This window comes from Pinus tabuliformis, chromosome Q (assembly GCF_031772625.1).
Source record: "Pinus tabuliformis cultivar Carrire ecotype Pingquan chromosome Q, CPIR1, whole genome shotgun sequence".
In the NCBI taxonomy this organism is placed as follows: domain Eukaryota; kingdom Viridiplantae; phylum Streptophyta; class Pinopsida; order Pinales; family Pinaceae; genus Pinus; species Pinus tabuliformis.
Window position 1 is genome coordinate 559,486,860 of NC_142296.1, and position 21,943 is coordinate 559,508,802.

The 21,943-nt window shown below is 41.4% G+C and overlaps 1 pseudogene; it reads left to right on the top strand.

The window, feature by feature from the left end:
• Positions 1–21,216: 21,216 nt before the first annotated feature.
• Positions 21,217–21,894, top strand: LOC149220667 (pentatricopeptide repeat-containing protein At2g22070 pseudogene; annotated as a pseudogene).
• The last annotated feature ends 49 nt before the right edge of the window (positions 21,895–21,943 follow it).

The window sequence follows — 21,943 nt, forward strand, 5'->3', positions numbered from 1 at the left end:
CCTCTGCTCTCCATGTCTAACTCCAAAAAGAGAGAAAGTCTTTATAAATGTATTTATCTCTGGGTACGCAGGTTCTCTCAACCTTACCTGCGGGTACGCACCCAATGTTCACAAACGCTGCGTACTTGTACGCTCTGTATGTAAAGGGGCAGGTGCGTACCCCTGTAAAGGTCAAAATGCACAAGTTTCATCTTTAAAAAGTTACTTGTGGTTATTTCTAGAGCATTCTAGAAGGTTGTTCGACATGTATTGAGCGCCTCCAGATGGTTCATGTACCCCTACCAAAGAGGAACTTATCCCATCAATGAGGGAGCTATCCCATCCAAAGAGGGGATTATCCCATTGATGGTGGACCTGAATAACTTCCTCTAGAGCACTATAAATACAGGCATTGGGCTAGAAGGAGGGGAGGTTGGAAGCTAAACATTTCTAAGGGTAGATGCTGCTGGAATTAGGACTCCCATTTAGAAGCTTGTGAGGAGAGATTGCCATCTTTGCTTGTTCTATTTGGAAGTGGGTGAGCTTTGTCAAAGTAAAGGAGAACTCTTGATGGACCCTGGGAGGGACTTGCACAACACCAAGGCTCAGGTTGTAATTGTTCCTTTTGTTTCCTATTAATGCAAATGAGCCCATTCTTCTCAATAACTTGTTATTTATGAGTTGTTTCATGTACTCCTTGGTCTATGTGTTAAATATGTTTTATTCTATGAGATTATCAAGTGCTATTTAATCATTTGATTGTTAGTGGATGCAGGTTTCAAAGTGAAGGAGGAGCTCATCCGGATCAGTGAGGCTGGACTGCTACAACAGCATTGGATTACAGGTAGGATCTAAACACTTGATTTCTTATATAGTAAATGCATGTTTAGAGAAGGATTGCTCTTGTTTGTCTTGATTGTCACTAGAGAGTCTTAGGCTCCTAGGGAGGTTGGTTTTGTCCGCACTATCAACTCTTTCCGCCTGACAAATTGGCGGCTCCACTGGGGACTCCATTGATGTGAAAGTCTTTTCCTTTATATGAAACTTTGATCTGAGAAAAGTCAATTATTTTCTGGTTTTTGGCTCTGTGACTTTGTTTTTGGGTGGGTTAGCTTAGGGTTAGATTGAATTTAGTTTTTCTTGGTTTTTTCAGTAGTACGCACCCTCTGAGTATTGCACAGTGCGTACTTGTACGCACTGTTTCTGTGTGCACAGAGCGGGCCCGCACCTGGCTTAACAGGTTGCCTGCGTACCCTGCTAAAAATTAAGAAATTTCCATTTTTTGCATTTTTTCTCTTAAATTTTGCTTTTTCTTAGTTTTTACTGCCCAGATCCATTAGTCTCTTGTCAAAGATCTTCACCTGAACTTGTTCCGATAGCATTGAGTGTTTTAGTGGATTTCATAGAACTTTAAGCCCTAGGGTTTGATTTTTGAGTAGGTCTTGTAGTGACTTTGGCGGTAGAAGTTGTCAAGCCTTAGATCTCTCTGGTTTTGTCAGCCTTCTTAGAAGTCGGACCTGTCATAAAGTCTACCTGTGAGAGAAACTTACCTTTGAGTTGTCTCTTTGGCAAATTTCGAAGTACTTGTTGATTGAGTATTGAATTCCATTTTACAAAAAGAACAAAAAGATTTGAGTTTTGTTTTGACTGGTCTTTTGATTCTGCATTAGCTGGTCCTTGACTTGATTTTGGTCAAGTAAAACAACCTAGAATCATCTTTGTAGGCTTTTGCCTCGTTAGGTTTGCTTACAGTAAATTTCTTTTTGATTTGCTTGTGAGTCAAATTTTCATAGATTTTATAACTTTTGAGATTGATTTTCGTTAAAATAGATTTATATGCTTTATTAAATAAGAGAAAATACAAAAACATCTCCTTTGAAAAGTTTTGTTTCAAGTAGCTTTGAGGGATTTTGAAAGAAAAAGAGTTTTTCGTACACGTAAGGAGTGGTCATGTTTGTATGCTTGAAAAGATAAAGAGAATTGTTTCTTTGATTGTCTTTACTAAGAAAGTTGTTTTCTATAAAATTTGCATTTCTCAACTCTCTTAGTTAGGAATTTCATTGAAAGAGAAAAGTAGCGTAAATCATCTTAGGTGCATCTTTGTAGTGGTTTGAGTTGAGTCTACACACCATTGGTTTCACTTCCGCTACCTTTTGTCTTTAAGAAAAACCATAAAATTAACGCTTAAAGTAAAATCAACGTAGTAACTTTTATTTACTAGGGCTCTGAAACACCAATTTAGATCAGGCTAGTGTCTTGGAGTAGGGGAGTAATTAACTCTCCAAGACAACAAAACCAAACAAGTAGCTTATCTTGTGATAGAATAAATCCAATTGTCTCATTTGTACTCTGGGAAAGCTCCTCTTAAAGGAGAAGCACGAGCTCGTGTCCGAACCAGTGAGGGGATCAATCCTCCCTCGTTGGGAACGACGCCAGACACGCACGTATTACAAACGGTAAACCTCGGATTAACCATTGTTGAGGAGCCAGGGGTCACTTGTCGGTAAACCTTGGATTATTGTCAAGGAACCGGCAAGGGGATTGAGCTTGATACTCTGCCCTTGCGTGCTGTCGGAGTCTAGACTGTTCCCCCAGGTGCATTTGTTGCGGTTGGTAACCTTAGTGACCATTATCTTTAGGATTCTACCGAGGTGACGGTGGAGGGAAGATCCCACTGTACCTGGAGCAGACGTCGGCTAGACTCACTTGGATTTTCCGGGGGGTTCACTTCACTCGAGACGGTTAAAGTGGAGGAACTTGTGCCGGTCTATTCATTAAGCAGGTTGTCGGGGTAACTGTTCCACCCGCCACTTCTGTACTGAATCTGGCGATGTTGAGTTTCATCTCCAACTAGCGTTTTCGGTCTGGAAGGCTACTGTTTGTGCTTGGTTTGACGCCCTAGATTCTTTAGGCGTGTGATTCAAATTTGTTTGGTTCTTTAGAGACTTTAGGTGGTTTTGATTTGAGATTTTACTTTGTTTTCGTGTGTAGTAGTTAAAAGTTTTTAACTGTGGCGGAATTACCGAGACAGTGCCGTAGACTTCGGGGCCAGTCTCCTGAAGTTGTTTCTGTGGCCGAATTGTTGAGGAGATCCCGTAGACTTCGGGGTGAACCTCCTCGAGACGACCCCAGTAATCTAGAAGTTTTAAAGGTCCTTGTAACTCCTCCTAGTGGCAGTAGAGTAGGTTCACCTGAAGAAGGAGAATCTTCCTTGGTGGTCCATCCAGATTACCAAAATCTAGAGACAGGTTACAATCCCGAAGCTGTTACAGTTTCTGAGCTTGTTGGTAGTTTTTTGTCTACTAGTGATACAGGCGAAGAACCTGAAATATTTGAACCTGTTACTCCGACTTCTAGTGTTCTAGATTCACCAAGAGTAGAACGAGTTATCACCGAAAATCTTCCTACTGGTCTGATTGCTATCAAAGAACTTGCTCCAGAGGAAGAAATAGGCGTCTCTAACCTTGAAGATCAACTTACTATTGAGCTCAGGGAGCGTGAATCTATCTTTTACAGTCCTCCTAGAAGTACTACTTGGTACCTTTCGTTAACCAATTATTTAGACAACTCAGGGGTAGGTTTTTCTACACCTCGTACTCCCTTTCCACCTGGAGGTATTTATACTCCTGTAAATATGTCTGGTCAATCGTCCGTGTTTACTCAAACTACTGAATCTTTCTTACACGGCGGTCCTTCTGTTCCCACCGGGTATCAATCACTTTCTGGTACCTTTGCGGGGGCATCTCCTCAACCCGTTGATCATGGGTTATTAGCTGGAAACAATGGTAATATACCATTGGGTGTAGGAGACATTTATATGATGTCAGGTTCAGTTCCCGTTTCCCAACCTCAAGGTGGCCAATTACCGCCTTGGGGGCAGCCTCAGTTAACGCCTGGGGGGCAACCTCAAGGTACACAAATCGTGTCTGGGGGGCAACCTCAAGGTCAGTATGTACCTATGGTGCAATACATGCCTCAAGGTCAACCCCAACCTCAATATGTACCCCAGGGTCAACCTCAGTATCAATATTTACCTCAAGGGTATCAACCTCAAGGGTATCAACCCCAAGGGTATCAACCTCAAGGGTATCAACCTCAAGGTCAAGGTCAACCCCAGTACCTGTATTTACCTCAAGGTTATCAACCTCAAGGTCAATACTCGGGTCAAGGTTATCAACCACCTCAAGGTCAGTCATATATTCAAGGTATGGGAACTGCACCTTTCAATTATCAATCATATCCTCAATCCGGTTATGGATCTCAGTATCCTCAACCTGTTACGGGTCAATACCCCGGAATGTTAGTGTGGGATCCATCACAGGGTCAACAGGTGTTGCAGCCAAGTATACAATTGGTACCTCAAGCTGGACAACCCGTAGTTTCTGGTCCACCCCAGAAACCGCAACCTGTCTAGTCAAATGTTCAAACGTCTGTAACTTCGGCAGTTACTCAGCCGCCAATAGCACCTAGTACTCCATCTCAAACGGCTGCTGCAACTACCGCTACATCTTCCGCACTTACTTCTGGAGTATCGACGGCTCTGGTTTCTACTGTCTCTGTAACCACTCCTCAGACATCTTTACCGTTGTCTGGATCTACGATTCAAACCACGGTCTAGATGCCTACAGGTCAACCTGGTATAAGTACGGTTGTCACTACTCAACCTCAATTTGTTCAACAACCGTACCAGGGACAGTACCAACATGGGCAAGCTGTCCAACAGCCGGTTTACCAGTATCAACCGTATCCTGGGTACACTTATCAACAACCTCAACAACCCCAGTACGGTCCGGTTAATCCTGGTTTTCCAGGAGGATATAATATCCCTAATGCGACTCCTGTTCCTAGTTATCCTGGATATCCTCCTCCTGGGACTGGTCTTGTGACCCAGAGTTTTAGAGATCCTAACCGGCAGTTACCGTTTATCGCAACTTTGGATTTACCAGACTTGAAGCGCCTAACGAACGATCCAATTCAATATCTTCCGTTCTGGCCGCCAATGCCAAATAAGTTGCCTAGTGATATACCCAAGTTCGAAGGTAAGTCTGGAGAGGATCCATCCAATCATGTGATGACTTACCACCTCTGGTGTGCTTCAAATTCTATCTTGGATGATTCGATCCGCTTACGTCTTTTCCAGCGTACACTCATTGGTCTCGCGGCCAAGTGGTACATTGAGTTACCACTGGCCTCTTTTTACAATTTCAGCCAGTTAGCTACCTCGTTCTTAACTCACTTTCAGTTGCCGGTCAGATACGATAACGGCACGGAGCTATTAACTTCACTAAAACAATCAACGTCCACGTATATTTCTGATCACATTCATGAGTGGAGACGTCGAAGAAGGTTAGTGAAAGTTTTTATCCCGGACCAAATCTTAGCTGAATGGTTTGTTAAATCATTATTACCGAAGATTACTGAAGATGTAGCTAAGGCCGGAGTAGTTACTAAGGAGCAAGTTATTGCTCAGGCGCAGTACCTTGACTTAGTTTATACTCAGTCGGGTACGTTACACGAGAAGATTCCAGATCTTCCAAAATCGAATCAAATCGCTGCTGCTCCTTCGGGATCTCATGCCGCTGATGGTATGATTGGTATCGTGAATACAAAGAGTAAGAAGAAGTCTTCCAAGGCTTCAACTACTCCTATAATCACTTTGCCCGATTCCCCGACAGGAGAGTCTTCTCCTGAACTTTACGCCGATATTCACGTTGTAGAGTCATCTACGGCCAAATCAAAAAACGGTGGAAAGAAGAAAGGAAAGAAGAAGGCTAAAGCAGACAAGGCTCCGAAGGAGAAAACGGAAAAGTCGGAAACCAATGACGAAAAGCGCAAACCTCGATATCCTTGTCTTATTTGTGAAGAGGATCATTTTACAAGAGATTGCCCTCATCGGGCCGAGGTTGTGAAAATAGTCAAAGGTTCTCCCACTCCTGCTGTGTTAAGAGATCCATTTCCAAAGCAGGAAAGTAAGATGATAGGTTCTTCCTCGACTGCCAGTGAAGAACCCATTTTGATGATGTCTCATGTGAGGATTGCGACTCGATCGCAAGATTATGGTAGTAAGAATCCTGTTGATGGTAAGGAAGCAGAATCTTCTCATTCTAATCCATCAACCTCAGCTCCTGGTTCCGATCCACTACAGATCGAAAAACCTAACCCGGACTTAGTAATCAAACCGCCCGCCAAGGGTGTACTTTGAAGGTCTGCTTTCAATCCACATGCGAGAGCAGCCCAGAATTACAACATTGTTGAGGACTTAGCTGTTTCACCCTCAGCAATGTCGGCTTTAGAAGTGCTGCAATCATGCCCAGCACAACGAAAATTACTTTTGTCGGCTATCGGAGCTGTTGATGTTCAGGATCCGAACCTGATAATCTTCGATCTAGAAAATAGTACACCGCGTCTACCCCATCAAATGGCTTTCCAAATTCCAGTGATAGTCAAGAACAGGCCTATTCATCGGACTGTGATTGATGAGGGAGCTTCTACGTGTATTATGTCGATTCAATGTTGGAGATCGCTTGGTTCTCCTTCGTTGAACCAATCCCCGACCATCCTTAAGGCCTTTGATGGCCGTGGGTTCCGTCCGTTTGGTATTCTACAGGAATTGCCTATAGGGGTAGAAGGTAAAACCGTTAGTCTGGATGTGGAGGTGGTTGATGCCCCTCTAGACTACAACCTTCTTTTGGGTCGAAGTTGGTCATATGCTATGACAACAGTCGTTTCATCGGTCTTCAGAGTAATAAAGTTTCCATATAACGGTAAGATCGTGACCATTGATCAGCTGACATACTTTTCATCCGACCCAGCCTCTTCAGAGAGTATCCAGCATGTCGGTAAGACGACAATCCCTTATAGGAACGTTGGCGTAGGTTTAGTTAAAGATTCCGGTTTACTGGGAACTTTTCCTTTCCCTCCAATCAACGCAGACCCTTCATTTGCATCAATTCATATGATTACATCAGACAACATTATTTATGATGATCCTTGGATTGTCCCATCTGAATCTGAGATAGACTCATTCGGTGATGCTATGCCTTTGAGTCCATATGAAATTGCTTATGAAGCTGTCATGTCTTTTACCGACTCGCGTTCAACCCAAATCGACCAAATGAATGTGGTCAGTGAAGAATCACTTTTCACATCAACCTTAGAACGGATAGCGTTTCCCGAAGTCGTGTCATCTGACGAGCAACTTCGCGAAATCCTAATTGTAGACGATCTACCATGGGAAGATCTTCATCACAGATCTTCGTTTTTACCTAAGGATGATGTTTTTGAAAATGATTTTTCATCTATCTTTACCGCTGAATACGTCAAAGACGCTCAGAATCCAATGAAACATTTTGATTCAGAGTTGAATTTAGGGAATATTTCTCGCACTATTCCCATTGATATTTCAGTGAAGCCCGGAATTGAGGAAAACATTCATATAGGTGCCTCATGTACAGAAGATGAAATCCAAACTTACAAGGCCCTATTCCAAGAATTCCGCGATGTGTTTGCCTGGTCTTACGAGGAAATGCCGGGAATCGATCCTGCCATTGTTGTTCATGAAATAAAGACCTACCCGGACGCTAAACCCGTCCGGCAACGGTTGCGTCAAATTCACCCTCGGAAAGCGGCTGCAATTAAAGCAGAAGTCGAAAAGCTGTTGAAAGCAGGTTTCATTTATCCAATCCCGTTAACGGATTGGGTATCGAATATTGTTCCGGTCAACAAGAAACAAGGAACAATAAGAATCTGTATCGACTATAGGGATATAAATCGAGCTTGTCCAAAAGACAACTATCCTACGCCTTATATCGATCAAATTATTGATGATTGTGCCGGAAGTGAAATGTTTTCCTTCATGGATGGTTTTTCAGGCTATAATCAAATCAATATTCTACCTGCCGATCAACCAAAAACGGCATTCATTTGTCCATGGGGGACATTTGCTTATTGCAAATTACCTTTTGGACTTAAGAATGCCGGGGCCACTTTTCAACGGGCGATGTCTTATGCATTTCATGACATCAAGCACATTGTGCAACCGTACCTCGATGATTTGCCTGCTCATTCTTTACACCGAGCTGATCACCTTGTCCACTTACGAGCAATCTTTATGAGGTGTCGGCATTATCGAATTCGGTTGAATCCCCACAAGTGTGTTTTCTGTATAGAGACGGGTCGATTTCTGGGATTTGTTGTTTCAAAAGCCGGCATTCACGTCGATCCCTCGAAGGTCGAAGCTATCATCAAATTACCTCCTCCTTCGAGTTTGCGCCAACTCCAAAGTTTGCAAGGGAAAGCGAACTTTTTACGCCGATTCATTCCAAATTACGCCGAGGTCACTAAAGGTTTTACACGGTTGTTGAAACAGAACGCTCAATTCTTTTGGGATGAGATTGCCCAACAATCTTTTGATGCACTTAAACACGCGTTGACCCATGCACCGTTGTTGCATCCTCCCAACTACAACCAGGACTACTTCTTATACCTCGCAGCTTCGCATTCCACCATTGGAATGGTGTTAGTTCAAGAAGATGAATTCGGAGCGGAACATGTGATATATTATCTTAGTAGGACATTAAACCCCACTGAGCTAAAATATTCGCATGTGGAGAAATTGGCCCTGGCCGCCGTTCAAGCTGTCCAGCGTTTTCGTCACTACATTCTTCTCCGTAAAACTACAGTTATTTCGGATTGCAACCCTATGATTTATATTTTGACAAAACAACTGCTAGGGGGCAAGTACTCTAAATGGATCGTTATCCTGTAAGAGTTCGACTTGGAGTTTGAAAAGTCCAAGTCTAAGAAATCCTTAGTTTTTGCGGAATTGATGTGTGATTTCCCGCATGCTGACACAGAAACTGTGGCAGAGGAGTCCATTGCGGACGAATCTTTGTTTCTTATCAGTACTTTAGATCTGTGGTACGGGGATATAATCATCTATCTCCAAACCCAAACCTTTCGGCCTGAAGCTTCAAAGTCGGAACGTCGAAAAATTCGGTTTCAATCCCAGCAATACAAGATTATTGGAGATACACTTTATCGCCGGGGGGCAGACTTAGTTTTTCGACGTTGCTTAACTCACGAAGAGGCTGAGAGGGTTTTGAATGATTGTCACTCTGGAGCATGTGGCGGTCATATGTCTGGGGATGCCACAACTCAGAAGGTGTTGCGCGCTGGCTATTTCTGGCCGTCCATGTTTAAAGATTGTATCATTGCGGTCCGGAAGTGCCACAACTGTCAAGTGTTTGATCGCAAGATGCGCGCACCACCTGCTCCCCTCCATCCTATAATTGCCGTTGGTCCATTCGCCAAATGGGGTATCGATTTTATTACTTGTAACCCTCACTCGGCTGGGGGGCATGCGTATATCATCCTCGCGGATGATTATTTTACTAAATGGGCCGAGGCGATGCCTACATTCGACGCAAGCGGCAAAACAGCTGCAGTTTTCGTATTCAATCATATTATAACTAGGTTTGGTGTCCCACAAGCAATCATCACTGACCATGGGAGCCATTTTCGAAACATCATGATGACTGAGCTTACAAGCCAGCTTGGTTTGTGCCACGATAGCTCTACTCCTTATTATCCGCAAGCCAACGGTTTGGTTGAGTCCATCAACAAAGTTCTGGTTATCATGATCCGACGAACCATTGGTATTCATCGGTCAAATTGGCACAACATGTTATTTTCAGCGCTATGGGCATACCGAACCTCAGTGAAAACTTCAATAGGGTTCACTCCTTTCCAGCTAGTTTATGGCTTGGAAGTTGTGTTACCCATTGAATGCGAAATCCCATCACTTCAAATGGCTGTCGAATTACTTCCAGCTACTTCCGAAGAGGAGAAGCGTTTATTATACTTAGCTAAATTAGATGAGACTCGACGTGACGCTGCATTGGCAATCGAGACTCACGCGAAGCGAATGAAAGCTCAGTATGATAGAAATGTGACCCCTCGAAGTTTTTCAGAGGGAGACCTAGTGCTATTATATGATCAAGCTAACGATAAGCTAGGTGCTGGAAAATTCGTTCCTATGTGGCATGGACCCTACATTGTAAAGCGAAAGCTAGCAAAAGGGGCCTATGAGCTGGTAGATTTTGATGGGGACTCTTTGGGTAAACCCAGAAATGGACTTTACCTAAAGAGGTATTATGCTTAAATGGTAGGTATGGAGAATTTTTTAGTTAGGTTAGGTTTTCTTTCTAGCTAGTATGTTTGTTAGTTTAGATAGTGTGCTTAGTTTAGAGAGTGTGTTTTTCGTCGTTATTCTGGCTTATCTTGGTTTTACTCTTGATATTGCAGATGTCGACGCCTCTCCAAACATACATTGGATTTGTTGATGGTGCTTGTCGTAGTACACGGAATATCTCTTCCGCAGCTTGGGTTATCTATTCGCCCTCTGACGAGTTAGTTTCTATGCATGGGGTAAGCCTCGGTCAAACGAAGAACAACATTGCATAATACAGTGCAGTGGTTGAATTATTATCTGAATCTATTTCATTTGGAATTCGACGTTTGATAGTGAGGTTAGATTCTGAACTTGTTGTATTACAGCTTAATAGAGTATATGCCATTAGAAATCCTGTGTTATTAAGGTTGTTTTTTAGAGTAAGTCTCTTGGAACGTGAATTTGATTACATTGAATATCAGCATATTCCAAGGTCTTTAAATACATTAGCAGATGCAATTGCTTCTCGAATGTTGGACAGACATTTACAATAATCATGCAAGTAAATTTAAAAACATTTCATCACATATGTTAAACAAAATGAGCCGGTAATAATGATATATATATATATAGATAGGAGTGTGTCAAAAAAAATATACATCGTCTTCAATCATAGGTTGAAAAACACCTTATGATCGGAAAAAATGATAAGTACAAAAAACCAAAAATGACATATGTGTCTACAAAAACGACTAGCCAATCACTGGTGGTGCTCTCTATACGAGACCACTGCCAGCGCTACCCTACACAAGAACCTCCTAAAAGGTCCTGGGACTGCGACCACATAGCGCTGAAGTCGAATGGGAATGTCATCTATGGTGGTCTCTGGTATATCCGCCGTCAGACGCTCTAGATCCTGTTCCAGCTCGGCCAAGGTCTCTGCGGCCGCATCCTGTGGGGCTGGTGCTGGTACAGCTGGTGCTCTCCTCTCAAAAGCCCAGAGGTTGGCTGGACGCCGTGGACCTACATCTGCATTTTGAAAATTTGTACTGTCAGTTTGAGGCGATATATATAAAAACAAAAAAAATATATAATTTGAAAACTCGTGAAAAATGAAATACCTCTGTCGTCCCACTGTTCTCCCTGTGGAAGAACCATGTCCGGATCATTCCGAAAATCCATTCCGGCATAAGGAAAGTCCTGAATAGCAAAGACCTGGTCCTCTAACCAGTGAAAATAACCAGCAGGGAATCGAACAACTGTCGCGCCCTCGTCAGGATGCCGGGCCATCACCGTAACCCATCGTATCAGCTTTGGCTCCCGAGGACCCAAGATATCAACAGTGAGATGCTGAGGGATCAGCATCGGAACTCTCTCTAAGGCAAAGCTCACAACTAGAGGCCCATATCCAAAGGTCTTCAGTTGTCCGTTCTTTGCCCTAGTCAGTTGGCCCTTCATGTTGGCCGACATAGCATCGCACCAGTTGAAGATGGTGCCTCAAAAATAGTCAATCGCCATCCGCATTTGGGACCCGGTGGCAATATGTAAAGCGGCTGCGCCACAAATTCTGGTAACCGTGAAAGCTATAACCATGAGTTCACGCCGAGAGATGTATTTGATTTCTATGCCTTTCGCATGGTTTTGATTGGGTATGCACCACTCTGCCCGGAGACTAGCAAGGGATTGGCCACCCGGCCTAGTCCCGGCTAGATTGAGTTGCTCGCCCCTATTTGGCAAGCCAGTGAGAAAGTATATGTCAGAGGGCTCTATCTCGAGCTGGTGCCCTCCGATGTAAAAGAATTGCTCATGAATGTTCCATCTCTCAACCAGCCACTCCAAGAATCTCACCTGAGCCCTCATGCCAGGTATGGCCCAGTATTTATATAGTCTGCATGCTTTTAGGGCATCAATGGAAGGTTGGTGACCAATTGCGGCTAAATCAACATCCTCGTGCTCTCTTTCTCTCCAATCCAACATGGTGAGTGCCCTACACACCAAGAAATAAAGATTAGAATTAATTTGGGAAAATTTAAATGGTTATTTTTGGGGTTTGGGGTTTCAAATTCCGCCCTTCGCGGGGTACGCACCCCACGTTTAGGACATAGAGCGCCGGTACGCAGCTGGCCTGAAGGTGGGCTGCGTACCCCGACCTTTTTCCTGTGTAGGAAAAGGTCGGGGTACGCAGGTCACCCTTAGGGCACCTGCGTACCCCGCAGAGCGGTTTTTAAAACCTAAAACCCCCCAAAAACCAAAACTAAAACCTAAAACAAAATTTTAATCGGATGAAATTGAATAGGAGGATGTTGTGAAATACCTGGAAGAGACGGCGTTCGATTCTGACGGTCGGATTCTCCGCAATGACCATGGGAAGTTTCTTGCCAAAAGCCCTTTTCTCAACCTCAACAGTAAAATGGTAAAAATGACATGGTAAGAAGTCTTTTTATAGGTTTTTTGGATAAATAAATGCCAGATTTGTTTATTTTTCACCATGAAAGGACATTTTCGATGAATTTTTTCCCATCTTAAACAGGTATGAGTAATGTGTTGTTTCTGTGCAGGACAAAGGGACCTTAGGGTAAATTATCATTTTTCACGTCAGAGTCATCTTTTAAGCTCTTTTCCGACTCCTAAAATATGAAAAGATCGCCGAGCGTTTCTTTTACACTCGTTAAAACGGAATTAAAAGACGGTCCCCTTATAGCTCTTTTCTGACTGTAAAATCAGGAAAATATTGCCGGGTTTTTGTTGTTTCAAACTCGATACGGAAATAAAACGACGTGTCCTTGATCGCTTTTTACTTTTCAGGTCAGTGGCACTAATTATGAAAGTACTCCTTGGTCGCAAGATCAAGCGGTTCCCCCAGGTATTATTTTATACTTTTTCGGGCTTGAGGGACACAAATCTACGAAAAAGTTCAACTTGGAGTCTTCTTAAGTTTTTCAGACTCTCTAAAATTGAAAAACGCCGAGTTTCTCCTATACTGGACTCGTTAAAATTTCACAGTAAAGGACCTGTTCAATTACAAACAGGAACGAACCACTCCTTCCTAGGGTTCGAATCAAAACTAGGTTGGACTCATCCGAAGGATGAGCTTATAATCAAGCATATGTTATCCTCCTCAAGCTTGTTAAAAATAAAGAGGTACTTGCCAGAAATGGTGGGGGAAAAGAGAGAGGAATGAGCCTATTTGTTATCTTTTGTCTCAGAAGAAACTTTATTACCACTCTTGGACACGACACTTTTCATTCACCTAGGTTGGGAAATCCTTTACCTCACAGTTGATCAAACCACTTTGAAAAACTTCAGCCGGGTTCCGGGGATTAACTTTGAGTCATTCATCACCAAGCCATCTGTCGTGTCGTTATGTGTTCAAGAGGTCTGCAAACAAAACTTTCATCTGCAAAATACTTGTCATCCATTTTGACCATCCCTGAGTCAGTCCTTACAGCAACATTTTCTCCAACTTGAACTATGATTTCGTGTTGTGGGCTTGCCTGCAACGGGTCGCTTTCTATCGACATCAACACATTATCTAGAGAGATGACTTAGAAATCGTCAGTACCTTGAAGTCTGCATGCATCAATGGCAGGTTTCTCGTCTTTGACGTCAGTTTACATCATTGACTTTCGATCAAAGGATTCCGTGAAATGTTCGACATCAACTCATTCATTCACATCTCATGGATTGTACTGGGTACTTTGAGAACCATTGACATTACTGGTGGTCTCTCTCACAATTGTTAACAGTTTACATCATCGACTGGTAATCAAGTGGTTTCTACCATGCTCGACATCAACTCATTTATTCGCATGGCTAGAATCGTACCAATTCGGGAAGCAGAAATGAAGACCCTGGATCTAGTTTCCACCATCCAGGCTGCGAGGAGTTTTGTATTCATTATCTAAGTAGACTAATCATAAACAGATGGCTGCGCCCATACTGTGTCTACAAAAGTCTATGATTATGATGTACTGCAAGATCATTCCTGTATCAGAGTAGTTAGTCTGTTAGTTAAAGTTTTGATCTGAGTATGGGAATGCCCACCTCAGTGATGATATAATCTTATACATGTATTTTGTGTTGAAAATTGCAGGTTCTGACCAGGCTCTCCACGAGATAATCCTTGAAATGATAAAGCGCTTCACCCTTCCTAGATAATACAAAACCCTAATCTACTACAGGCTTCGCACTTTAGGGGGCAATCTGTTACACTAAAAAATGTCACCATGACTATTTACAGTTGGTATGGCTCTATCAACAGTCATGCTATCCTCCTAGGCAAGTCTTATGCCTCTGCTCTCCATGTCTAACTCCAAAAAGAGAGAAAACCTTTATAAATGTATTTATCTCTGGGTACGCAGGTTCTCTCAACCTTACCTGCGGGTACGCACCCAATGTTCACAAAAGCTGCGTACTTGTACGCTCTGTATGTAAAGGGGCAGGTGCGTACCCCTGTAAAGGTCAAAATGCGCAAGTTTCATCTTTAAAAAGTTACTTGTGGTTATTTCTAGAGCATTCTAGAAGGTTGTTCGACGTGTATTGAGCGCCTCCAGATGGTTCATGTACCCCTACCAAAGAGGAACTTATCCCATCAATGAGGGAGCTATCCCATCCAAAGAGGGGATTATCCCATTGATGGTGGACCTGAATAACTTCCTCTAGAGCACTATAAATACAGGCATTGGGCCAGAAGGAGGGGAGGTTGGAAGCTAAACATTTCTAAGGGTAGATGCTGCTGGAATTAGGACTCCCATTTAGAAGCTTGTGAGGAGAGATTGCCATCTTTGCTTGTTCTATTTGGAAGTGGGTGAGCTTTGTCAAAGTAAAGGAGAACTCTTGATGGACCCTGGGAGGGACTTGCACAACACCAAGGCTCAGGTTGTAATTGTTCCTTTTGTTTCCTATTAATGCAAATGAGCCCATTCTTCTCAATAACTTGTTATTTATGAGTTGTTTCATGTACTACTTGGTCTATGTGTTAAATATGTTTTATTCTATGAGATTATCAAGTGCTATTTAATCGTTTGATTGTTAGTGGATGCAGGTTTCAAAGTGAAGGAGGAGCTCATCCGGATCAGTGAGGCTGGACTGCTACAACAGCGTTGGATTACAGGTAGGATCTAAACACTTGATTTCTTATATAGTAAATGCATGTTTAGAGAAGGATTGCTCTTGTTTGTCTTGTTTGTCACTAGAGAGTCTTAGGCTCCTAGGGAGGTTGGTTGTGTCCGCACTATCAACTCTTTCCGCCTGACAATGAGTCAATGTTATGAAACTAGCTCACAAAAAGATAGAAAAGATAGATCAACGCCTTGGAAATTAGCCTCTTCGAGGGGGAAACCTCCTTTAAATTACACAAATGAACAATTCTTGGATGATACAAATGACAAGACCTCCTTTCTATATATAGGAGTCTAAGGGGTCATAATATAATCAGAGCCTACATAACAATAATAATGTAAGGGGACAACAATAAAAATAGTGGGCTTCTATGGGGCACAATAATAACAATATGGGGACTAAATCGGCACAACAATATAATAATGGGGTTGCACTAATAACAATAAGGGGTTACACTAGTAGTATAACAACCTGACATGCCCCTCTCCTTCAAAAAGTGTTGTCCTCAATGCTTGAGTAGTTCTAGATGCTTCTGTATAAAATTATCATCCTCCCATGTGGAATCTTCAACAGGTAAGTTCTTCCACTTGATGAGATACTATGAAATTGATATATTTCGTAGTTGTCGGGTTCTTGTTTCCATGACTGCTTCAGGTTCCAATATTATGTTTCCTTCGTCGTCAAGTTCTGAGAATATTCTTTGAACTGGGAGCTTGTCACCTATAACCTTCATTAAGCATGAAACATGGAAAATTGGGGGCACTCGGGAAGACGCAGGAAGTTCCAATTTGTATGTCATAATACCAATCTTTTGCAGCACTTTATAAGGACCATATGATCCGAATGGAAAATGGCATCAACCCATGGTACTCATCCACCCATATTATTCATTGGCCCATGGAATTTACCCATGGTATTGTAAATGGCATCCACCCATGGTATTGTAAGTGACATCCACCCATGGTATTCATTCACCCATGGTAATTGCCCATGGTATTCTGACATCCACCCATGGTATTCATTAACCCATGGAATTGACCCGTGGTATTGTGACATCCACCCATGGTATTCATTTACCCATGGAATCGGCCCGTGGTATTTGACATCCACCCAGGGTATTCATTCACCATGGAATTGACCCGTGTTATTGTAACTAAAAAATACTATAAGTAACAAGTCACATTTTGTAAAAGGATAGATGGTCCGCCACAATGTAGCCTTTACAGTTATTAACGGTTTTAATAAAAAAATTCTTTGTGGTTTTGTTTATTGTGCATTCTCCTCTTTTTCTTCTGGAAATTCAAGTTTTTAGATCTTGGGGGTCTCTCCTCCCAAGATCCATTTCAATCTTTTAGATCTTGGGGGCCTCCCCTCAAGATCCGGATCAGTTTTAATAAAAATTTTTGTGTGGTGTTGTTTATTGGGCATTCTCTTCTTTTTCTTCTAGCAATTCAAGTTTTCAGATCTTGGGGGTCTCTCCTCCCAAGATCCATTTCAATCTTTTAGATCTTGGGGGTCTCTCCTCCCAAGATCCATTTCAATCTTTTAGATCTTGGGGGCCTCCTCCCAAGATCTGGATCAGTGGTATCAGAGCAGGTTACTATTCCATGGGAATGAGGGTTTCATGCATATTTCAGTTTCAAAATTTTGCAGCAATATTCAACATACTTCAGGCACGCACTGCGACCTCCACAGAGCACTTTCTTGAGCCAAGCAGAAAGAAATTTTTTTTTTTCATTTTTTTTGCAGGAATCTTTTTTGGGCGGCGAGTTTGCAGATCAGGTCTGAAATATTTGGTAAAATATTTACCAAAACAAATAACAGATCTGAATTCCTTGTGAAAAAATACCAAAATTCAAAAAAACAATTTGGCCAAATCAGAGTCTGGATGAGGGAGATATCGCTGATTTAAAATCAACTATGTTGTAGAATTTGTTTCTGACGACAACTGGTGGACGGTGACTCTCCTATCATATTTTTGAAGTTTTTGTGCAGAATTTTAAAAAAAGGATTGTAGATCTGAGCTCCTCTTGAAAAATCACCCAATTTAAAAAAAAATGGGTTTAATCGGAGTTCGGATGTGGGAAATATAGCTCATTTAAAATCAACTATTTTTTCAAAACTTTTGTGACGGCAGAAAACATTGCAACGTGAATCGGAGATTCTAGGGTGTCCAGATAAGGATTTCCAACACATGGGAAAATGCAAAATGATCCTTATGCTTCCAAAAATAGGTTATAATAAATATTCTGAGTTATATTGGCCAAGTTATGTCCATTTTAATTATGGAGCAGCGTTCGGAGCGGGTTCCTTTGAAGACGTGCCCTCCCAGCCCACTTTAGTAGCCACTTGCTTCACATTCATCAGTTTCAGCATAGCAGCATTTGGCTTGGGTTATTTGGAGACGTGCCCTCCCACCCCAGGCTATGTAGGCACCTGCTACTTCATCAACAAACAACGTCACGATTATGGGTCAACTGCACAAAATCCTTGTCATTGAAGTCCATTTGCTAGGCCACACACTGTTAGTATCACAGTTGGTCACAAGCATTACAAGGTATCTCTATCCTCGGATCTTCGTTCGTCATGGTTATGGGTCATCCACAAACCCACACTTTATCGAAGGCCATTTGCTAGGCCGCACACTATCAGAATCACAGTTGGTCACAAGCATTACAGGGTATCTCTATCCTCGGATCTTCATTTATCATGGTTATGGGTTAACCACATAAAACCCTTATCTTCAGTGGCTCTTCATATTCAACAAAGGTTTCGCAGGAGGGAACTTTACACAATGGGGACCATTGCTTCTTAAGGAGGGAGGAATGATCCGAATGGAAAATGGCATCAACCCATGGTACTCATCCACCCATATTATTCATTGACCCATGGAATTTACCCATGGTATTGTAAATGGCATCCACCCATGGTATTGTAAGTGACATCCACCCATGGTATTCATTCACCCATGGTAATTGCCTGTGGTATTGTGACATCCACCCATGGTATTCATTCACCCATGGAATTGACCCATGGTATTGTGACATCCACCCATGGTATTCATTTACCCATGGAATTGGCCCGTGGTATTGTGAAATCCACCTATGGAATTGACCCGTGGTATTGTAACTAAAAAATACTATAAGTAACAAGTCACATTTTGTAAAAGGACAGATGGTTCGCCACAATGTAGCCTTTACAATTATTATCGGTTTTAATAAAAAGTTTCTTTATGGTTTTGTTTATTGGGCATTCTCCTCTTTTTCTTCTGGCAATTCAAGTTTTTAGATCTTGGGGGTCTCTCCTCCCAATATGCATTTCAATCTTTTAGATCTTGGGGGCCTCCCCTCAAGATCCGGATCGGTTTTAATAAAAAGTTTCTTTGTGGTGTTGTTTATTGGGCACTCTCCTCTTTTTCTTCTGGCAATTCATGTTTTCAGATCTTGGGGGTCTCTCCTCCCAAGATCCATTTCAATCTTTTAGATCTTGGGGGCCTCCTCCCAAGATCCGGATCACCATAGTACTTTGGTGATAATTTATTATCCTTCTTTGCTTGCTTGAGGGACATTTTCTTGTATGGTTGTAGTCGGAAAAATATCCAGTCGCCTATGTCAAAACTTCTTTCATTGTGATGTTGATCTACCTTTTGTTTCATTTAATTCTGCGAGAAAGTGAGGTTATCCTTTTTCTTCTTGATATGTCCTTCTATCTTGAGAGTTTGAGGAGTGGTAATTCCTACCAATGCATTACAAGATATGGTAGATTCATTTATTCTTTCTTTAGGCTTGGTTCTTGGTGTATATCCTTTTCTTTTGACGTTTCTTGATCCTTTCTTCCTCCTCTTCACAATCAATGTAAAATAATTTATTCTCAGCACACTAATGACCTTTAGTGTATTTGCTATCACAACTATAACAAAGGTCATTTTCTCCTTTTTCTTCCAATTGTTGTGGTGTCAACCTTGTAGGTTGTGGAAGGCTAAGAGCAATAACGCTTCCATCTTTATAATTGTGAGTGGTAGGATTTCTTGTTGCCATAATTTTTCTTTCAATTTTTCTTGCCAACCTGAATGCCTTCTCCAATGAATCAGGTTCCCAAAGACGAACCTCATGTTGAATTTTATCCTTTAAAGTCCCTATGAAGACATCAATTCTCTACTTATCTGGAATATCATTTACCCTTATATTAAATTTTTGGAAGTCCTAAATGTGCTCTACCATTGAAACCTTTTGTTTGAGATTTATCAATTGGCTAAAGAAGGTGTTGCTCTTTGTATCCTCATAATGTGCTATCATTTCCTCCATGAAAAATGACCAGGTGAAAAGTGGTTTACGAGAACAAAGTCCTTTATACCATAAAAATTGATTTGGTTCTAAATATAAAGATGCAATACGTACCTTTTGTAACAGTTGCACATCATGTAGATCAAAATATTTCTCCATCTATAGTATCCATGTTATGGGATCCTTGCCATCAAACTTCCTCATATCGATCTTTGGAATATGGTAGGTCTTCAATCCAATGTTAGATTCTATGAAATCATGATTAACATTTATTTTTTTCTCATCATGAGTTTCCTCTACTACCTTTTCATCATTAGGAGGCCTTTCTTGTAGTAGCTTTGTCCCACCTTCCTTCAAACCTTCCATGTCTTTCTTTAAATATTCCTTGCCTTTCTTCAAATCTACTTCCTTATCATCGATATTAGCTTCCATGGAACATATAAAACTATCTATCTTATTTTTCATCACATTCTTCAAATCATCCATCCAATTTTGCTTACTAGGTGTTTCTATTTTCTTGATTCGAGTCATTCTTTTTCTTTCTTTTAGGAGCTCGATCTTGAATCTATTATATCTCTCAAACTTCGGATCTCCAAGGTCTTAAATTTTGACTTGCAGTATCCCTCTGCGTCCTCTTTCCAATGCCACCAGTCTGATCGAAATTGGATTCTCCAAGAAAGAGTTATTCCCAACCTCCCAAGATGACCTAATTATATCTTGTTTTAGTAGAGCGAACTTGTACAAAGTACCATGTGTCACTATTTCTACCTTTGGACCTAAAAATGATACAAAGAAAAGTATAGTCTGTTCTATTTCTTTGACTTCTTAGAAAATTTCAATTTGATGCTCAGAGAGAAAGTTATGATCCCAAGGTCACCTGTTTGGGATGTAATTCGAGAGCCTGCAAAAACCTAAAGGTCTTGGACCATATATCTGAAAATATAGTGAAACAAGATTTGAAATTTGGGCCAAAGATTCACCATGATTTCGGCTAAAATGGGTTTTAATTTCAAAGTATCAACATTCATAGAAAATAAATTATAGCGAACATTTCATGATGACCTGTTTGAGATGGAATTCTAGAGCTTGCAAAAACCCTAACTTCCTCAGATCATAGATCCGCAAATATAGTGAGACAAGATCTGAAATTTGGACCCCAAGTTTAGAACGATTTAGGCTCAAATGGGTTTTGTTTTTAGCTTCTAACACTTTGTATAGAAAACGTTATAGCGAAAATTCCACAATGACATGTTTGGAGCAGTGAAACACTAGAATCCAAAGCTCTGATACCAAATGTTAAGAAACCAACTCACGAAAAGATAGATCAATGCCTTAGAAATTAGCCTCTTCGAGGGGGCAACCTCCTATAAATTACACAAATGAAAAATTCTTGGATGATACAAATGACAAGACCTCCTTTATATATATAGGAGTCTAAGGGGTCATAATATAATCAGAGCCGACATAACAATAATAATGTAAGGGGACAACAATAACAATAGTGGGCTTCTATGGGTCCCAATAATAACAATATGGGGACTAAATCGGTACAACAATATAATAAGGGGGTTGCACTAATAACAATAAGGGGTTACAATAGTAGTATAGGGACCTAACAGTCAAGAGTATCATATCACACTGAGAGTGGAGCATTATGCATGTATGGTTGATCTCCTTAGTCATGTTGGACGACTGGATGAAGCTTGGGACTTCATCTTCAAGATGCCATTAGAACCTAACACATATATGTGGGAGCCTTTTCTTGATGCCTACAAAATTCATTGCAATATAGAGCTAGGGGAGCAAGTAGCAAGACACCTTTTTGAGCTAGAGCCTGAAAATGCTGGAAATTACATGCTTCTGGAAAATTTCTATGATGTAGGTGGTAGGTGGGATGGCTTTGCAAAGGTGAGAAAAATGATTACTGATAGAGGGTTGAAGAAGGCCTCTACTTGTAGTTGGATTGATGTTAGAAATAAGGTATATACGTTTTTTGTAGGAGACAGATCCCACCCACAAACAGACAAAATATATGCAAAGTTGGCTGATTTGACCATGCAAATGTAGAGTGCAGGTTATGTTCATGACACAGACCTTAAAGAGGAGGAGAAAAAAAGCATTCTTTTTGTCCACATTGAGAAGCTAGCCATTGCTTTTTGGCTTATCAATACATGCCCTGAGGCTCCCATTCGGATAATCAAGAATCTTTGTGTCTGTGAAGACTGCCACACTGCTACCAAGCTAATTTCCAAAATTGTTGGACGAGAAATTATTGTGAGAGATGCCAACCATTTCCATCATTTCAAGGATGGATTGTGTTCTTGTGGGGATTATTGGTGATCGAAGTCAAAAAAAAAAAAAAAAAAAACCCTTTACTACAATGTCATGC